We start from the raw sequence: 16,129 nt of genomic DNA, 5'->3' as shown, positions 1-16,129 counted from the left end.
GAGAGAGAGAACAGGCTGCAGGACCTCAACCCAGAGTCTCTCAGAACCTTCAATCAGCCCATTAACACCTCTCTCAGACCACAGTAAATCTGAGGAGAGCAGAACCAAACCATGAAGCATCGTAGAATTGGCAACAAGCCTTTCTAGGGGACGTGGAGTGAAACAGAGCTGCCCAATAAGTCCAACACCATTTAACATCTACATTAATGAATTGGCCACAAACATTAGAAGAATCTGCAGCACCTGGTCTCACCTTACACAACACTGAAATCAATTGTCTGCTGTACGCAGATGACCTGGTGCTGCTGTCTCTCACTAAGGAGGGTCTGCTGTAGACAGATGACCTGGTGCTGCTGTCTCTCACTAAGGAGGGTCTGCTGTAGACAGATGACCTGGTGCTGCTGTCTCTCACTAAGGAGGGTCTGCTGTAGACAGATGACCTGGTGCTGCTGTCTCCCACTAAGGAGGGTCTGCTGTAGACAGATGACCTGGTGCTGCTGTCTCCCACTAAGGAGGGTCTGCTGTAGACAGATGACCTGGTGCTGCTGTCTCCCACTAAGGAGGGTCTGCTGTAGGCAGATGACCTGGTGCTGCCGTCTCCCACTAAAGAGTTACAGCAGCACCTAGATCATCTGTAGAGGTTCTGTCAGAACTGGGCTCTGACCGTTAACCACAGGTTCTGTCAGAACTGGGCTCTGACATTTAACCTAAAAAAAACAAACAGAATATAGTGAAATTCCTAAAAGAGGTCCGGAAAATCAGGGTCACAAATATACATTCTATATGAACACTACATGTATCTAGGACTGAATATCAGCAACACAGGTAGCTTTCACATGACTGTGAGCGAGCTGAGCGACAAAGCAAGAAGAGCATTTTACGCCATTAAAAAGGAATTTCAATTAGAATCTGTCTCAAACATGTTCAATCAGTTACAGAACCAATTGCTTTATATGGCAGTGAAGTTTGGGTTCCACTCTCTAATAATGAATTTACCAAATGGGACAAACATCCAATCAAAATACAGTATGCAGAGTTTTACAAGAGCGTATTGCATAAATTAATGAATTCAATTTTATTTTCATGTCAAATCACCAATTGGCAACCCAAGGAATTCATTTACATAAACATCACTATAGTAATTAAATGATCATTCTTCTGTCGACGTTGCAAGTGCAAAGCAACACAAAATAGAGCACGTAGAGCGGAATTGGGTCAACACCACCTCCTTATTCAAATTGAAAAAAAGAGACATAACATTCTACAACTATTTGAAAAACAAGCAACCTCAAAACATTAATCACACAGCCTTTCAATGTCAAGAGATGAAACAAGAGAAGAGTCCCCTAAGCCAGATGGCTCAGTTCACTAACCCAAACCAACCCCTAGAGCACAGGTGTCAAACTCATTCCACGGGGGGCCGAGTGTCTGCGGGTTTTCGCTCCTCCCTTGTACTTGATTGATGAATTAACATCACTAATTAGTTAGGAACTCCCCACACCTGGTTGTCTAGGGCTTTATTGAAAGGAAAAACCAAAAACCTGCAGACACTAGGCCCTCCGTGGAATGAGTTTGACACCCCTGCCCTAGAGCCTCAAGACAGCAGTCAGAAAATCTGGCCTAACCAAATTAATGAAGAAAAATGGAGAGAGTGTGCAACGTTGAGACGGGGCGAGACGGGGCAACGCGGAAAGAGCGCGCGACTGGGCGAGACGCGGAAAGAGCGCGCGACCGGGCGAGAGGCGGAAGGGGCGAGACGCGGAGAGAGAGCGCGCGACCGGGCGAGAGGCGGAGAGAGGGAGCGCGACGGAGAGACAGTGTGCGACGGAATGAGATGCGGAGGGAGAGAGCAACGCGACGGGGTGAGATGCGGAGAGAGCGAAGGGGAGAGATGCGGAGAGAGCGAAGGGGTGAGATGCGGAGAGAGCGAAGGGGAGAGATGCGGAGAGAGCGAAGGGGTGAGATGCGGAGAGAGCGAAGGGGTGAGATGCGGAGAGAGCGAAGGGGAGAGATGCGGAGAGAGCGAAGGGGTGACACACAGAGAGCGATGGGGAACCGAAGTGTTAGTGTAGTACACTACCTACCTGAGAAATGTATCGCGATTTGGGTCTTTACACTTCAGTAATATGTGTATACAGGTGTATCTCTGATAACTCTGGTAAGTGTGTAAATACAGTCTGACAGAACACAACACACATTACAACGACTCCACACGTCACCACCAACCAGAACACATCCGATGTTGAACGTGCCTCAGCTTAACCAACCACACCTGTCAGAAACAACGGTGCTGAATGCTTCACCATTTTGTTGGGAGGCAGATCAGAAATCACTTGCGTCACAGCATAGCCCACATTAATTTCCCCCTCGTCACTGCCCCCCCTCCCACCCCCCCTTCCCCTCAATAGCACAAACAGCTTTTGTAAGTCTGAGGAGTCTGAAGGGTTGTTTAAAGAGGGGGACAGGAGAGTAACATAATACTGCAGCTCTTGTCATAATCAGGTCTGAGGGGGGGGGACCATCTGGGGGTGAGCGCCAAGTGTGAAAGCTATTGGAGGGGGTTGCCATGGCAATGCAGATCTTTTTTTTTGTTGCCTCCCTTTCGTCTGTTAGTCCAAAGTGCTAGTCTGAGTAGTTAGCAGAGAGCGAGAGAGAGAAATAGAGACCGCCCATTTGTCTTGTGCATTACACGCCGTCTTGTGCATTACACAAGACAAATGGGTAAATAACCTGAGCGAAATAGAGGCTGGTGTTTCTTAGCAAAGGACCCAACGGTGCATATGGAGCCTTAAGACACCATGACGTGTAGCCCAAATGATGTGTAGCCCATGCAAAATAGACTGAACAAAAACATTTTTAAAACAAACAATTTCAAAGATTTTACTGAGTTACAGTTCATGTAAGTAAATCAGTAAATTTAAATAAATGGATTAGGCCCTAATCTATGGATTTCACATGACTGGGAATACAGATATGCATCTGTTGGTCACAAATACCTACAAATTTAAGTAGGGCCGTGGATCAGAAATCCAGTCAGTATCTGGTGTGACCAACATTTGCCTCATGCAGTGTGACATCTCCTTCACATAGAGCTGATCAGGCTGGTGATTGTGGAATGTTGTCCCACTCCTCTTCAATGGCTGTGCGAAGTTGCTGGATACAGGCGGCTACTTGAACACGCTGTCGTACACGTCGATCCAGAGCATCCCAAACATGCTCAATGGGTGACATGTATGGTGACTATGCAGACCATGGAAGAACTGGGACATTTTCAGATTCCAGGAATTGTGTACAAGTCCTTGCGACATGGGGCCGTGCATTATCATGCTGAAACACGAGGTGATGGAGGCAGATGAATGGCACGACAATGGGCCTCAGGATTTTGTCACGGTATCTCTGCATTCAAATTGCCATCTATAAAATGCAATTGTGTTCGTTGTCCGTAGCTTATGCCTGTCTCATACCATAACCTCACCTCCACCATGGGGCACTCTGTTCACGTCAGCAAACCGGTCACCCACAAGACGCCGTATACACGCCGTCTGCCCGGTACAGTTGAAACCATGATTCATCCTGTGAAGAGCAGTCGAATCAAAACCCTGACGACAAGCAGCTTCCCTGAGATGGTTTCTGCAGAAATGTAGGTTGTCCAAACCCAGTTTCATCAGCTGTCCGGGTGGCTCGTCTGAGACGATCCCGTAGGTAAAGAAGCAGGATGTGGAGGTCCTGGACTGGCGTGATTAGATGTTTGAGAAAAAGAAATGGATAGAAATAAGCTTTTTGTGTGTATGGAATATTTATGAGACCTTTTATTTCAGCTCATGAAACATTGGACCAACATTTTACATGTTGCGTTTAGATTTTTGTTCAGTGTTGTTAAGAGACTGAGGGGGAGGAGAGGATGGTAAGGTCATAAAAAAGTCAGATAAAATATTGATGCCACCAGCTTTCCCCAGTCGTATGACAAACCCTGCCACCTACTGTGTGTTGTTTTGTGTGTCTCTCTCTCACACACACACACACACACACACACACACACACACACACACAGGAAAGCAGACGTCTGAGTCGTCACTGCGGGATACAGGAGGGCTAAAGCCCTTTGTGTGACGACAGTTTACGCACACACGTACAGACTAAGGTAGTGGTATTCAAAGTTGAGGTCGGGAGGGAACTGCAGTGGGGTCACCAAAATGTAATAAGAAATAAATGGGGGGGGGGGGGGGGGGGGGGGGGGGTCCCTGCTGAAAAGGTTTAAATACCCCTGGTCTGGTATAAGGGGTCACACAGACACACTAAACAATATAGTATATTGATCTGTGGAGCAACCAAGACGGCTTTGTTGATGTCCAAACACCCTTGTGGATCTGGTCATAACCTGGACCTCCCACACACTGGTCCCATATAGCCCGCATACAGTACAAAGATCAGTGTGGATCCTCTATACAAGCCTACTCGGAAACAATGAGAGACTCACAGCGAGGCCTATAAAATACACACAACTCATGAAATATTAGTGATGTTGATGAAACACAGAGACAGGGAGACATAAAAGCAGAGATGCTAATTAAAATCCCTCTGACGTCCCTGCCCTCGAGAGGGTAGCCGCGTGTGTCGTTACGGTGACGGGTAACCGTGGAAACACTGATGACGTCACGAGGAGGGTGAAATGAAAGGGTCCCCTTTCTGGTAATGAAGCTCGGCATAGTGAGTGTGAGTGTGTGCCAAATGGCACCTTATTCCCTTTATAGTGCACTACTTTCGACCAGGTTGACCAAACATAGTCCTCTATAAAGGAATAGAGAGCCATTTGGGACTAGGTTACACCCCTCTCGGTCTTCCACAGGGGGGCCCCCACATGAGCGAGAGTGAGTGAAGGCAATGTCTGCGACATCAAAGGGCCTACATTCATGTTGTATTACCAAAGGGCCTACATTCATGTTGTATTACCAAAGGGCCTACATTCATGGTGTATGACCAAAGGGCCTACATTCATGTTGTATTACCAAAGGGCATACATTCATGGTGTATTACCAAAGGGCCTACATTTATGGTGTATTACCAAAGGGCCTACATTCATGGTGTATTACCAAAGGGCCTACATTCATGGTGTATTACCAAAGGGCCTACATTCATGGTGTATTACCAAAGGGCCTACATTCATGTTGTATTACCAAAGGGCCTACATTCATGGTGTATTACCAAAGGGCCTACATTCATGTTGTATTACCAAAGGGCCTACATTCATGTTGTATTACCAAAGGCCTGTTTTACAACATGTTATACAATACATTTATGTCTAAATCAGAATGGATAATTAGAAGTATCAATGAGTCAACTTATTCAAATGAATGAACGATTACAACAGTATTGTTACTATGTAGACCTGTGTATGTTAAAGGTACGAATCAGGACTCCCACAGTTGCTAGTAAAGCCTTATGTATGTTTCTATAAAGGTCATAATCAGGACTTAAGCCCTCAGCACAGAGGCTCTCGGACCATGAAGATGCTAGAGCCATGTCCTCATATCTCTCCCCACCCATTGGTTCCTAAATGATGGCGTGTGTGGCAGGAGAGTCTTGTGTTTCCATGAGGCTGGCACAAACAGGGCCCGAGCTCAGAGGCCATGATTGTACACCTCCTCCAGCTGCACTGCAATTAGTGTCTCCACAGGAGCTAATAAGCGAGGGAGGAAAAAGAGATGGCTGGGGAAATCAGAGAGAGAAGACCGAAAGAAAGACAGAAGAGCGAAAGTGAAAGAGAGTGGGGGGAAAAGAAAGAGCAAAACGTCTGAGTGGAGGATCGAAAGAGAGAAGTGAGAGCGTGAGAGCGTGAGAGAGCGTGACAGCGCTCTGCGAGAGAGCAGGGTGGAAAGAGCGATGGCTAGGGAAAGACCCGAGAGATGTCTGAAAGAGCAAGAAAGACACCGAGATAAGATCGAAAGAGAGAAGTGAGAAAGAAAGCATATCAAAATGATAAAATTATTCTAGGACACTGACACAGAGTAGAGGTGTAAAGGACGTCAGCGGAGTGATCGAGAGATCGGGGGAGTAGGTTTTCAGACACCAAGCCATCATTTCAAATCCCCAGATCAGCCATTCTCAACAGGCCCGGGGTCAAAAAGTTAAAGTTGGGTTTTTCAACTTACTGTTGAGAGCTGTAATAGTAGAGTGCACAAGATGCAATTTCAAAATGTTCTAGCTTGTGTTTCAGCAGTTTTTGTTAGGTCAGTCGCAATTACTATTGGGTAAAACATAACCCAAAAACAAACAAGCTGCAAATGCATCACATGAACTTTGTAGTCACAAACTAGACGTCGTCATTGGGTGTTAGGAACATGAGACCAAATACTTAACTTTTATACCTTATGAATGTGAATGTCCAAATAAAATGAGGACTTTTGACATGGGGGGACTTCATAGATAGTGCTTTAACTTCTAAAACGGTGAAACAGTTACAGCGGCAAGACAAAGTATGTGAACCCTTTGGATTTACCTGGATTTCTGCATAAATGAGTCATAAAAATTAGATCTGATCATCTTAGCTTAAACTAATAACATACAAATTGTATTTTTCTAGTCTATATTGAATGCATCATTTAAACATTCACAGTGTAGGTTGGAAAAAAGTATGTGAACCCCTAGGCTAATGACTTCTCCAAAAGCTAATTGGAGTCAGGAGTCAGCTAACCTGGAGTCCAATCAATGAGACGATATTGAAGATGTTGGTTACAGCTGCCTTGCCTTGTAAAAAATAAACTCACAAAATTTGAGTTTGCTATTCACAAGAAGCATTGCCTGATGTGAACCATGCCTCAAACAAAGAGATCTCAGAAGACCTAAGATTAAGAATTGTTGATTTGCATAAAGATGGAAAGGGTTACAAAAGTATCTCTAAAAGCCTTGATGTTCATCAGTCCACGGTAAGACAAAGTGTCTATAAAATGGAGAAAGTTCAGCACTATTGCTACTCTCCCTAGCAGTGGCCATCCTGCAAAGATGACTGCAAGAGCACAGAGCAGAATGTTCAATGAGGTTAAGAAGAATCCTAGAGTGTCAGCTAAAGACTTATAGAAATCTCTGGAACATGCTAACATCTCTGTTGACGTGTCTACGATACGTAAAACACTAAACAAGAATGGTGTTCATGGGAGGGCACCACAGAAGAAGACACTGATGTCCAAAAAAACATTTGCTACACGTCTGAAGTTTGAAAAAAGAGCACCTGGATGTTCCACAGCGCTCCTGGCAAAATATTATGTGGACAGATTAAACTAAAGTTGAGTTGTTTGGAAGAAACACACAACACTATGTGTGGAGAAGAAAAAAAAGGCACAGCACAGCACACCAACATCCAAACCTCATCCCAACTGTAAAGTCTGGTGGAGGGAGCATCATGGTTTGGGGCTGCTTTGCTGCCTCTGGGCCTGGACAGCTTGCGATCATCGACGGAAAAATGAATTCCCAAGTTTCTCAAGACATTTTGCAGGAGAATGTAAGGCCATCTATCTGACAATTGAAACTCAACAGGACAATGACCCAAAACACAGAAGTAAAAAAATGGCTTCAACAGAAGAAAATAGGCCTTCTGGAGTGGCCCAGTCAGAGTCCTGACCTCAACCTTCTGGAGAGGCCCAGTCAGAGTCCTGACCTCAACCTTCTGGAGTGGCCCAGTCAGAGTCCTGACCTCAACCTTCTGGAGTGGCCCAGTCAGAGTCCTGACCTCAACCTTCTGGAGTGGCCCAGTCAGAGTCCTGACCTCAACCTTCTGGAGTGGCCCAGTCAGAGTCCTGACCTCAACCTTCTGGAGTGGCCCAGTCAGAGTCCTGACCTCAACCTTCTGGAGTTGCCCAGTCAGAGTCCTGACCTCAACCTTCTGGAGTGGCCCAGTCAGAGTCCTGACCTCAACCTTCTGGAGTGGCCCAGTCAGAGTCCTGACCTCAACCTTCTGGAGTGGCCCAGTCAGAGTCCTGACCTCAACCTTCTGGAGTTGCCCAGTCAGAGTCCTGACCTCAACCTTCTGGAGTGGCCCAGTCAGAGTCCTGACCTCAACCTTCTGGAGTGGCCCAGTCAGAGTCCTGACCTCAACCTTCTGGAGTGGCCCAGTCAGAGTCCTGACCTCAACCCGATTTAAAAGGCTGTGGCATGACATCGAGAGCGGTTCAACCAGACATCCTAAGAATATTGCTGAACTGAAACGGTTTTGTAAAGATGAATGGTCTACATGAAAATGTATAATTGTTTGTGTGTAATTAGTTTAAGCAGACTGTGTTTGTCTATTGTTGTGACTTAGATGAAAATCAGATTTTAAGAAAATTGACCAATTTATGCAGAAATCCAGGTATTTCCAAAGGGTTCACATTTTTTTTCCTTTCCACTGTCGGTACGAAAACACCCTCAAATAAAAAAGGTGACATTATGTACTGTCGCCTCATATAAAACATTCGATCTCAAATCCAAAATGGTGTATAGAACCAAATTATATATTTTTTGCTCTCTTGAGTTTGTAGTCACAAACTACATGTAGTCATTGCATGCTAGAAATACGTCACAATACACTTAAAATGAAGATACACGGTGGATCTAATTTTTGAATGACAGTGGATCTAATTCTTGGATGGAAGCGCCTTTACGTATTTATCACTTATTTTACCAGGTAAGTTAACTGATAACACATTCTCATTTACAGAAATGACCTTGGGAATAGTTAGTTACAGGGGAGAGGAGGGGGGGGGGGGGGTTGGGGGGGTGAATGAGCCAATTGGAAACTGGGGATGATTAGCTGGCCATGATGATACGGGGGCCAGATTGGGAATTTAACCAGGACACCGGGGTCAACACCACTACTCTTACGATAAGTGCCATTGGATCATTAGTGACCACAGAGAGTCACGACACCCGTTTAACGTCCCATCCAAAAGACGGCACCCTACGCAGGGCAATGTCCCCTTCACTGCCCTGGAGCATTGGACTCTCCTTAGACCAGAGGAAAGAGGGCCCCTACTGGCCCTCCAACAACACTTCCAGCAGCATCTCGTCTCCCGTCCAGGGATCGACCTTGCTTAGCTTCAGAAGCAAGCCAGCAGTGGGATGGATGGTATACTGCTGGCACATTTCACCAGAGGGGAGGAGAGATTATACGCAAGCATCTGGCATCTAGGTTTTATTACCTCGGAGTGAAAAGCTGTGCAAAGCTCAATTACCAGAGTGATCATAAATCCAACAGGCCATTGCAGTTTGGCATATCTGTTCACTAACATGATATAGCCCCTTCTTCCACCTTTAACACTACCATGGAGGACCAAAGAGAAACTTGTATTGGGGTTTCATTTAACACGCCAGCTGTTAACTAAAAAGTCCCGGCAGCTATCAGCAAAAATAGCTTCTTATGCTGAAGCTGTGACATCACAGTTTGATAAGAGCACAGGAAGTCAAGTCAGAACCAGGAAGTGGATGTTAGTGCCTGCAATGACATTGTACCACAGGAAAGAGCAGATGGGAATCTTCTGGTGTGACAGGCGAGGTCACAGTGACCGTCATAAGCTGGAGGCCAAGCCAGGGCTTTAGATCGGCTTAGAGGGGGTCACCCCGGGTGCACGTGTAGTCTGTGGACGTAGCCGGCTAGCGCACGGCCTCCCTCTTTGTTTTGACGTGGCCTCGCTCGGGAGCAGCTTCCAAAAGGCTGTCTTTGTGCTCGACGAGACCCAGCAAGAAGGGTGTGTCCAGGCGGCAGAAAGGCACAGCTACACTAACCCACCTCCCGCTCTACCACCACCACCCCTCCAGGGGGTGACCCCCTTCCCCAACCCTCCAGGGGGTGAGGGAGAGATGAATGCAGTGGTTGGGGTAGATAGTTTAGAGGGAGGAGAAGGGTTAGAGAATGGCCTGTGCCGCTCATTAGCACAAAGTCAAGGCTGAGAGCCCAGCCTGAGGGCATGCTCGCCCTCTCGTCTAGCCACAGCCGGCGCTGTGCATTGTGGGTGTTTAAACAAAGCCGTGGGGACAAGCAGAGGAGTGGCAGATGGAAAGGCCAGCGACAGAGGAGAGGGGACGGACAGTAAGAGAGAGATGAGAGAGGAAGTAGGACAGACTAAGGCGGGAAGAAAACACGTAGAGAAAGAAATAGGAAGTGAGAGACAAAAAGGATGAGATGGAAGGACAGACTGTTGGGGTGGAAAGTGCTTTCAATCTGTATCCATTCATGATCCAATTAAAAGCAAATCGAGCCACAACAGAAACGGAAGGTGAACCAATTCACACTGTTTATAAAAAGGAGGGTGACAGTCAGAATATGCATCAGATATTGGGATAATTTGCTGCTCTGAGCCACAAAACATTCCCAGAGGCCTAGCCACTAGCACTGCACAGACGACATCAATATTCATGACAATCATGAACACAGAGCAATAACAAAGAGACGGAGCATTTCAAATGTGTTGCCTTATCAAAGATGTGATCATGTCTCATGATACGCAATTTTCTTAAAACGCATTCGTATCATTATCAACCCTATAATAAAAAAAGGTTATAATTATGCTGCTTAAGACTCTTACACACAAGACGTAAACAACACATATTACACACAATTCTTGTGCATCTACTTAAGACACAATACCTCCCTTGCAAATCTTTGTCAACATCAATATATATATTCAATCACGTTGCGTCATTCTATTGTTTCCTATGGCGTTACAATACTTTCCCTCAATATGGTCATAATAAAATAAACTACGTTCAAATCGTTTGTAAAAAAAAAAATGGGGTCCTATTCCATAAAAACTAACCAGGTTTCAGCTCCCTTGTTTTTTGTTGTTGTAAACAATTAAATCCCCATCAAAATGAAAGGCGATACGTCAAATCAGAAACAAAACATGATCTTGGTTGGAGCATATGATGTGGCATCATAGACATTTGGTTCAGATTTTGTCTTTCAACTTTCATCCAAAAAAAAGCAAAAGGAGAAACATCTGAACACCATTTAAAAACACAAAATCTCCTTAATCCGGAAATAAAAAAATGTTTCGACATCAACAAACATCGTTCTCTAGCAGCTGTATTCATCTAAGCCACCCCGACAAAAACAAAAAAATGTTTACAGTGTGAAACGAAACTGTCAGTTCAATAAGACTGCCTTCTCTGCATGCCTGCTAGTTTCTATTGAAAAGCGCCTGAAGTCTTTCACCTGAAGCAGAAGACAGGATCAGGACGATGTTCAGCCACAAGGCCCTTCCGTTCACAAGGTATGCACATATAGGGCCTAGGCGATCATAGTCAACCGAGACGTAGCAAACCAGCAACGACAAAGAATATAAAAACTAGCTAGATATGGTCATTTAAATACCGTTTTCACAGTCTACTTCATATCCGGCCTGATGGCATAGTGCTGAATCTTTTCCTTGTAAAATGTACGGCTTTCCCCCTGAAAGAGAGAGAAGGAAAAAAAAGGCTGATGGACCCGTTTCTTATCTGTCATGACTCCTTACTCAATACAGCTCTGTGGAAACCGGATCAGACAACATGGATTATATTGAGAGATTCAAAAGACGCACAAATGCTGCATTGTCTCTGAAACCCTTGCTCTGTCTCGCTCTCTGGAGACAAACACAAAATCACACACACACACTGCTAGCCACATACACACAGTCACCCAAAAAGCCAGACGCGCATCCAAACAGAAACAGTCACACACTTGGGACTCTGTGCACCCTGGCCTTAGGCACCCAGCAACACACGACCGCCCAGTTAGACAGAGCGCCCAGTTAGACAGAAACAGAGAGCACATGACTGCCTTTAAAACACTATTCGATATATGTCAGGGGTGGTTGTGGAGTGGCGGGGAGAGCTTACTACTAAAGCAGAGGGAGAGCGAGCGAGACAGAGAGAGCAAGCCTGGGCCTGACTGAAATGCTCCTCTCTGGTTCAATTGGAAGTCTGCCAGGACCTTCAAACAGCCCCTAGAGGAAAACAGGAGGGGCTGAGAGGAAGAGAGGTTGAAGAGAGGAGAGGATGAAGAGAGAAGAGGGAGTGCCAAGCACACAGTGAATGTGTGATGAGATGGAGGAGGGCGTGATTGCTAGACAGCCAGGAGGATGTGCTAGACAGAGCAGGGGTCAGACTGAGCAAGGAGACAGCAGCAGCTTTACTAGAGAAGGAGAAGAAGAAGAGGGGGAGAAAGGACATACAGGGCAGAGGAGATTAAACTAGGAGAGGAATAACACATGGGTTGAATAGAGGGGAGTGAAAGTGTGCCAGAATGTTACGGGACGAGGGATTTGCACTTATTGCCCTCCTGTAATCGAAAATCATTCAGGAAAAATGGATGTTTGTTCTTAAAAATGGACCTGCCTGGTAAAATAAATACATGTTCTGAAACAATTAAAACTCCAATGTCAGTGCAGTATCTGTTGATAATCTCCACCAAAAGACTCTGCCGAATCACCCCCCCCCCCCCCTAAATCTCCACATACACTGTATTCCATTATCCCCTATGACCTTTAAGTGATGAGAACACTTGAAGGATTTACATGGTCAATCTGACATCTGCAGTGGCTGTGAAGCATTTACTGTGAAACGGCCCTCCGCAGAAGTCAGGGCATTCATAATTATTGTGCTTTGCGGAGCAGAGCTGTCACCAAGGAAGTTGTCAAGGAAGTGTGTTTGTGTACAGTACCTCCCGCCCCCACCTACCCAGCAGCCAATCATGTCAATACGGAGCCCTCTGCATTGTTAAAGCATTCGGGAGGCGATGTGCTACAGAGCATCGGTTTGGACCCCGCAAGCATCCGGAGGCTCTGCAATAGCGTCACACCTTCCGTACGGAGCCTCTGGATCGTAATTGCCCTGCTTTTAGACTACATTACTACACACACGTTGTAGCCTGGAGAGAGAACGAGGCTCAAACTGCTCGCCGTTAGTTCCCGAATCAATAGCTCTGCTGTTGGAAGTCTCGCTCTACGGCCCGAGGTGAAATGTCCACTAAGTACAGATCTAGGATCAGCTTACCCCCGCCCCAAATTCAAACCTTATACCGTTAGATTGGAACCGGTGTTTTGGCCATACATACCGGTGATGGGTTTGGTGTCAAAATGAGAATGCATGAGCAGAAAATAACCCCATACCTACTGTAAAATATGGTGGTGGATCTTTGATGTTATCAAACAATTTGGCTTCCACTGGTCCTGGGGCCCTTTAATGGCATCATGAACTTTACCCAATAACAGGATATTTTAGCCAAAAACCTGGTTTCCTCTGCCAGGAGGATGAAACTTGGCCGCGAGTGAATCTTCCACCAAGACAACAACCCCAAACACACATCAAAATCGACAAAGAAATGGCCATCTCAGTCACCGGACTTGAACCCCATTCAAAACCTGTGGTTTGAATTGAAGAGGGCAGTCCAAATCAAATCAAATTTGTCACATACACATGGTTAGCAGATGTTAATGCGAGTGTAGCGAAATGCTTGTGCTTCTAGTTCCGACTATGCAGTAATATCTAACAAGTAATCTAACAACTTCACAACAACTACCTTATATACACACACACACACACACACACACACACACACACGTGTAAAGGAATAAGAATATGTACATACAAATACATGAATGAGTGATGGCCGAATGGCATAGGCAAGATGCAGTAGATGGTATAGAGTACAGTATATACATATGAGATGAGTAATGTAGGGTATGTAAACATTATATAAAGTGGCATTGTTTAAAGTGGCTAGGGATACATTACATTAAGATGGCAAGATGCAGTAGATGGTATAGAGTACAGTATATACATATGAGATGAGTAATGTAGGGTATGTAAACATTATATAAAGTGGCATTGTTTAAAGTGGCTAGAGTTGAGTCAGTATGTTGGCAGCAGCCACTCAATGTTAGTGATGGCTGTTTAACAGTCTGATGGCCTTGAAATAGAAGCTGTTTTTCAGTCTCTCAGTCCCCGCTTTGATGCACCTGTACTGACCTCGCCTTCTGGATGATAGCGGGGTGAACAGGCAGTGGCTCGGGTGGTTGTTGTCCTTGATGATCTTTATGGCCTTCCTGTGACATCGGGTGGTGTAGGTGTCCTGGAGGGCAGGTAGTTTGCCCCCGGTGATGCATTGTGCAGACCTCACTACCCTCTGGAGAGCCTTACGGTTGTGGGCGGAGCAGTTGTCGAACCAGGCGGTGATACAGCCCGACAGGATGCTCTCGGTTGAGCATCTGTAAAAGTTTGTGAGTGTTTCTGGTGCCTTCTTCACCACGCTGTCTGTGTGGGTGGACCAATTCAGTTTGTCCGTGATGTGTACGCCGAGGAACTTAAAACGTTCAACCCTCTCCACTACTATCCCGTCAATGTGGATAGGGGGGCTGCTCCCTCTGCTGTTTCCTGAAGTCCACGATCATCTCCTATATTTTGTTGACATTGAGTGGGAGGTTATTTTCCTGACACCACACTCCGAGGGCCCTCACCTCCTCCCTGTAGGCCGTCTCATCGTTGTTGGTAATCAAGCCTACCACTGTAGTGTCATCTGCAAACTTGATGATTGAGTTGGAGGCGTGCATGGCCACGCAGTCGTGGGTGAACAGGGAGTACAGGAGAAGGCTGAGAACGCACCCTTGTGGGGCCCCAGTGTTGAGGATCAGCGGGGTGGAGATATTGTTACCTACCCTCACCACCTGGGCGCGGCCCGTGAGGAAGTCCAGGACCCAGTTGCACAGGGCGGGATCGAGACCCAGGGTCTCAAACTTAATGACGAGTTTGGAGGGTACTATGGTGTTAAATGTTGAGCTGTAGTCGGTGAACAGCATTCTTACATAGGTATTCCTCTTGTCCAGATGGGTTATAGGGCAGTGTGATTGCGTCGTCTGTGTTTCTGCCGACAGAAACAAGCATCTCTCTGGTAAGAAGGGCGGGGGTGTATGCCTTATGATTAACGAGACGTGTGTGTGATCATAACAACATACAGGAACTCAAGTCCTTTTTGTTCACCTGACTTAGAATTCCTCACAATCAAATGCTGACCGCATTATCTACCAAGAGAATTCTCTTCGATCATAATTCAGCGCAGACAAAGAATATCAAGGATTCGGAGAGATTCTGTACGGATGAATGTGTTCTACAACTCAAAATACATTTTAGAAAAAGGATCAGTGCCGGTATCCTTGCAAGGCATTGAAAACAGGAGAGAAAAAAATACGTTATTCAGAGTACTATGAAGTCTGGAAGAGGAGGACCAAGACACTCTTCATATAATTAATTAAAATGCCTTTATTAGTATGGCATGTTCAATAGAAACAAAGTTTTTAAAATCCGACGCGTTTCGGCTGCATGGCCTTCGTCAGGGAGTACAAAGAAATAATACAATGTCCTCTTTTGAACAGCTTTTCCAATTAGCCCTAATTGGAAGAGGGAGTGGTTACAAAATTGATTGGACACACCTAGTAAGCAATACTATACACATTAAAAAGTGAAATACTGTAGCTATGTTATCAAAAAATGAAGTCTACTATGAAAGTCTGGCTTGACAATAATTTCAGTCAACAATTTAATCAGCAAGGCAATACATTATACACGCTGTCCATCTGATTTGGTAGCTGCTGTAGTGACTGATTTGGTAGCTGCTGCTGCTACTACTGCTGCTGCTAGCACATTTGTAGAGTGACTGAGTTAGCATACTGCAACCTGAATTGACAAAGTTCCCATTGGTGGCAGAAATGGGATCACAGATTATAATGTGGAGTTGTTCATTGAATTGCCATTGTGGGTAAAGATTTAAAATGGATGTGGAACCAGAAAACTGTTGTGGGGTGAAAGAATATAGATGACCGTGTGATACAAAATTGAGGCAAACAATTGTTTTCAGCTAACACAAGTAGAACAAAGTGAAGATGTACCCGAAAAGGCAGTCACAGGTAAACAATCAAGTCAAAACCCCATTCCTCGCTGGAAGACAACTGGGCCAGATGTTACTGCTCGCCCCCCCCCACCCCACTGCTCACAAACACACCCCTTGACTCTGCAGGCGTTGTTATGGCAACAGCTCGCAGCTCAGAATTTCAGGCAGGCTGGCCTCTGCGTGGATTACAGAGTGGCGTTTGATGGTTGCCCGGAGAAACAGCATTCACTAAATAAA

The 16,129-nt window shown here is 45.6% G+C and overlaps 1 protein-coding gene across 5 annotated transcripts in view; it reads right to left on the bottom strand.

Moving 5' to 3' along the window:
• Window positions 1-16,129, bottom strand: part of LOC129819054 (ras-specific guanine nucleotide-releasing factor RalGPS1-like) — a 273,360-nt gene that overhangs the window by 225,168 nt on the left and 32,063 nt on the right. The window contains exon 2 of one of the 5 annotated variants that reach the window (XM_055875572.1): window positions 11,342-11,419. The exons of the other annotated variants lie outside the window; for them this stretch is intronic. The gene's annotated coding sequence lies outside the window, so the exon portion shown is untranslated. The remainder of the gene's footprint in view (window positions 1-11,341; window positions 11,420-16,129) is intronic. 5 annotated transcript variants of the gene reach the window in all.

Source organism: Salvelinus fontinalis, chromosome 21, assembly GCF_029448725.1.
Source record: "Salvelinus fontinalis isolate EN_2023a chromosome 21, ASM2944872v1, whole genome shotgun sequence".
NCBI classification, from domain to species: domain Eukaryota; kingdom Metazoa; phylum Chordata; class Actinopteri; order Salmoniformes; family Salmonidae; genus Salvelinus; species Salvelinus fontinalis.
The sequence above is the reverse complement of the archived record's forward strand: the minus strand, read 5'-3'. Positions and strand labels throughout refer to the sequence as shown.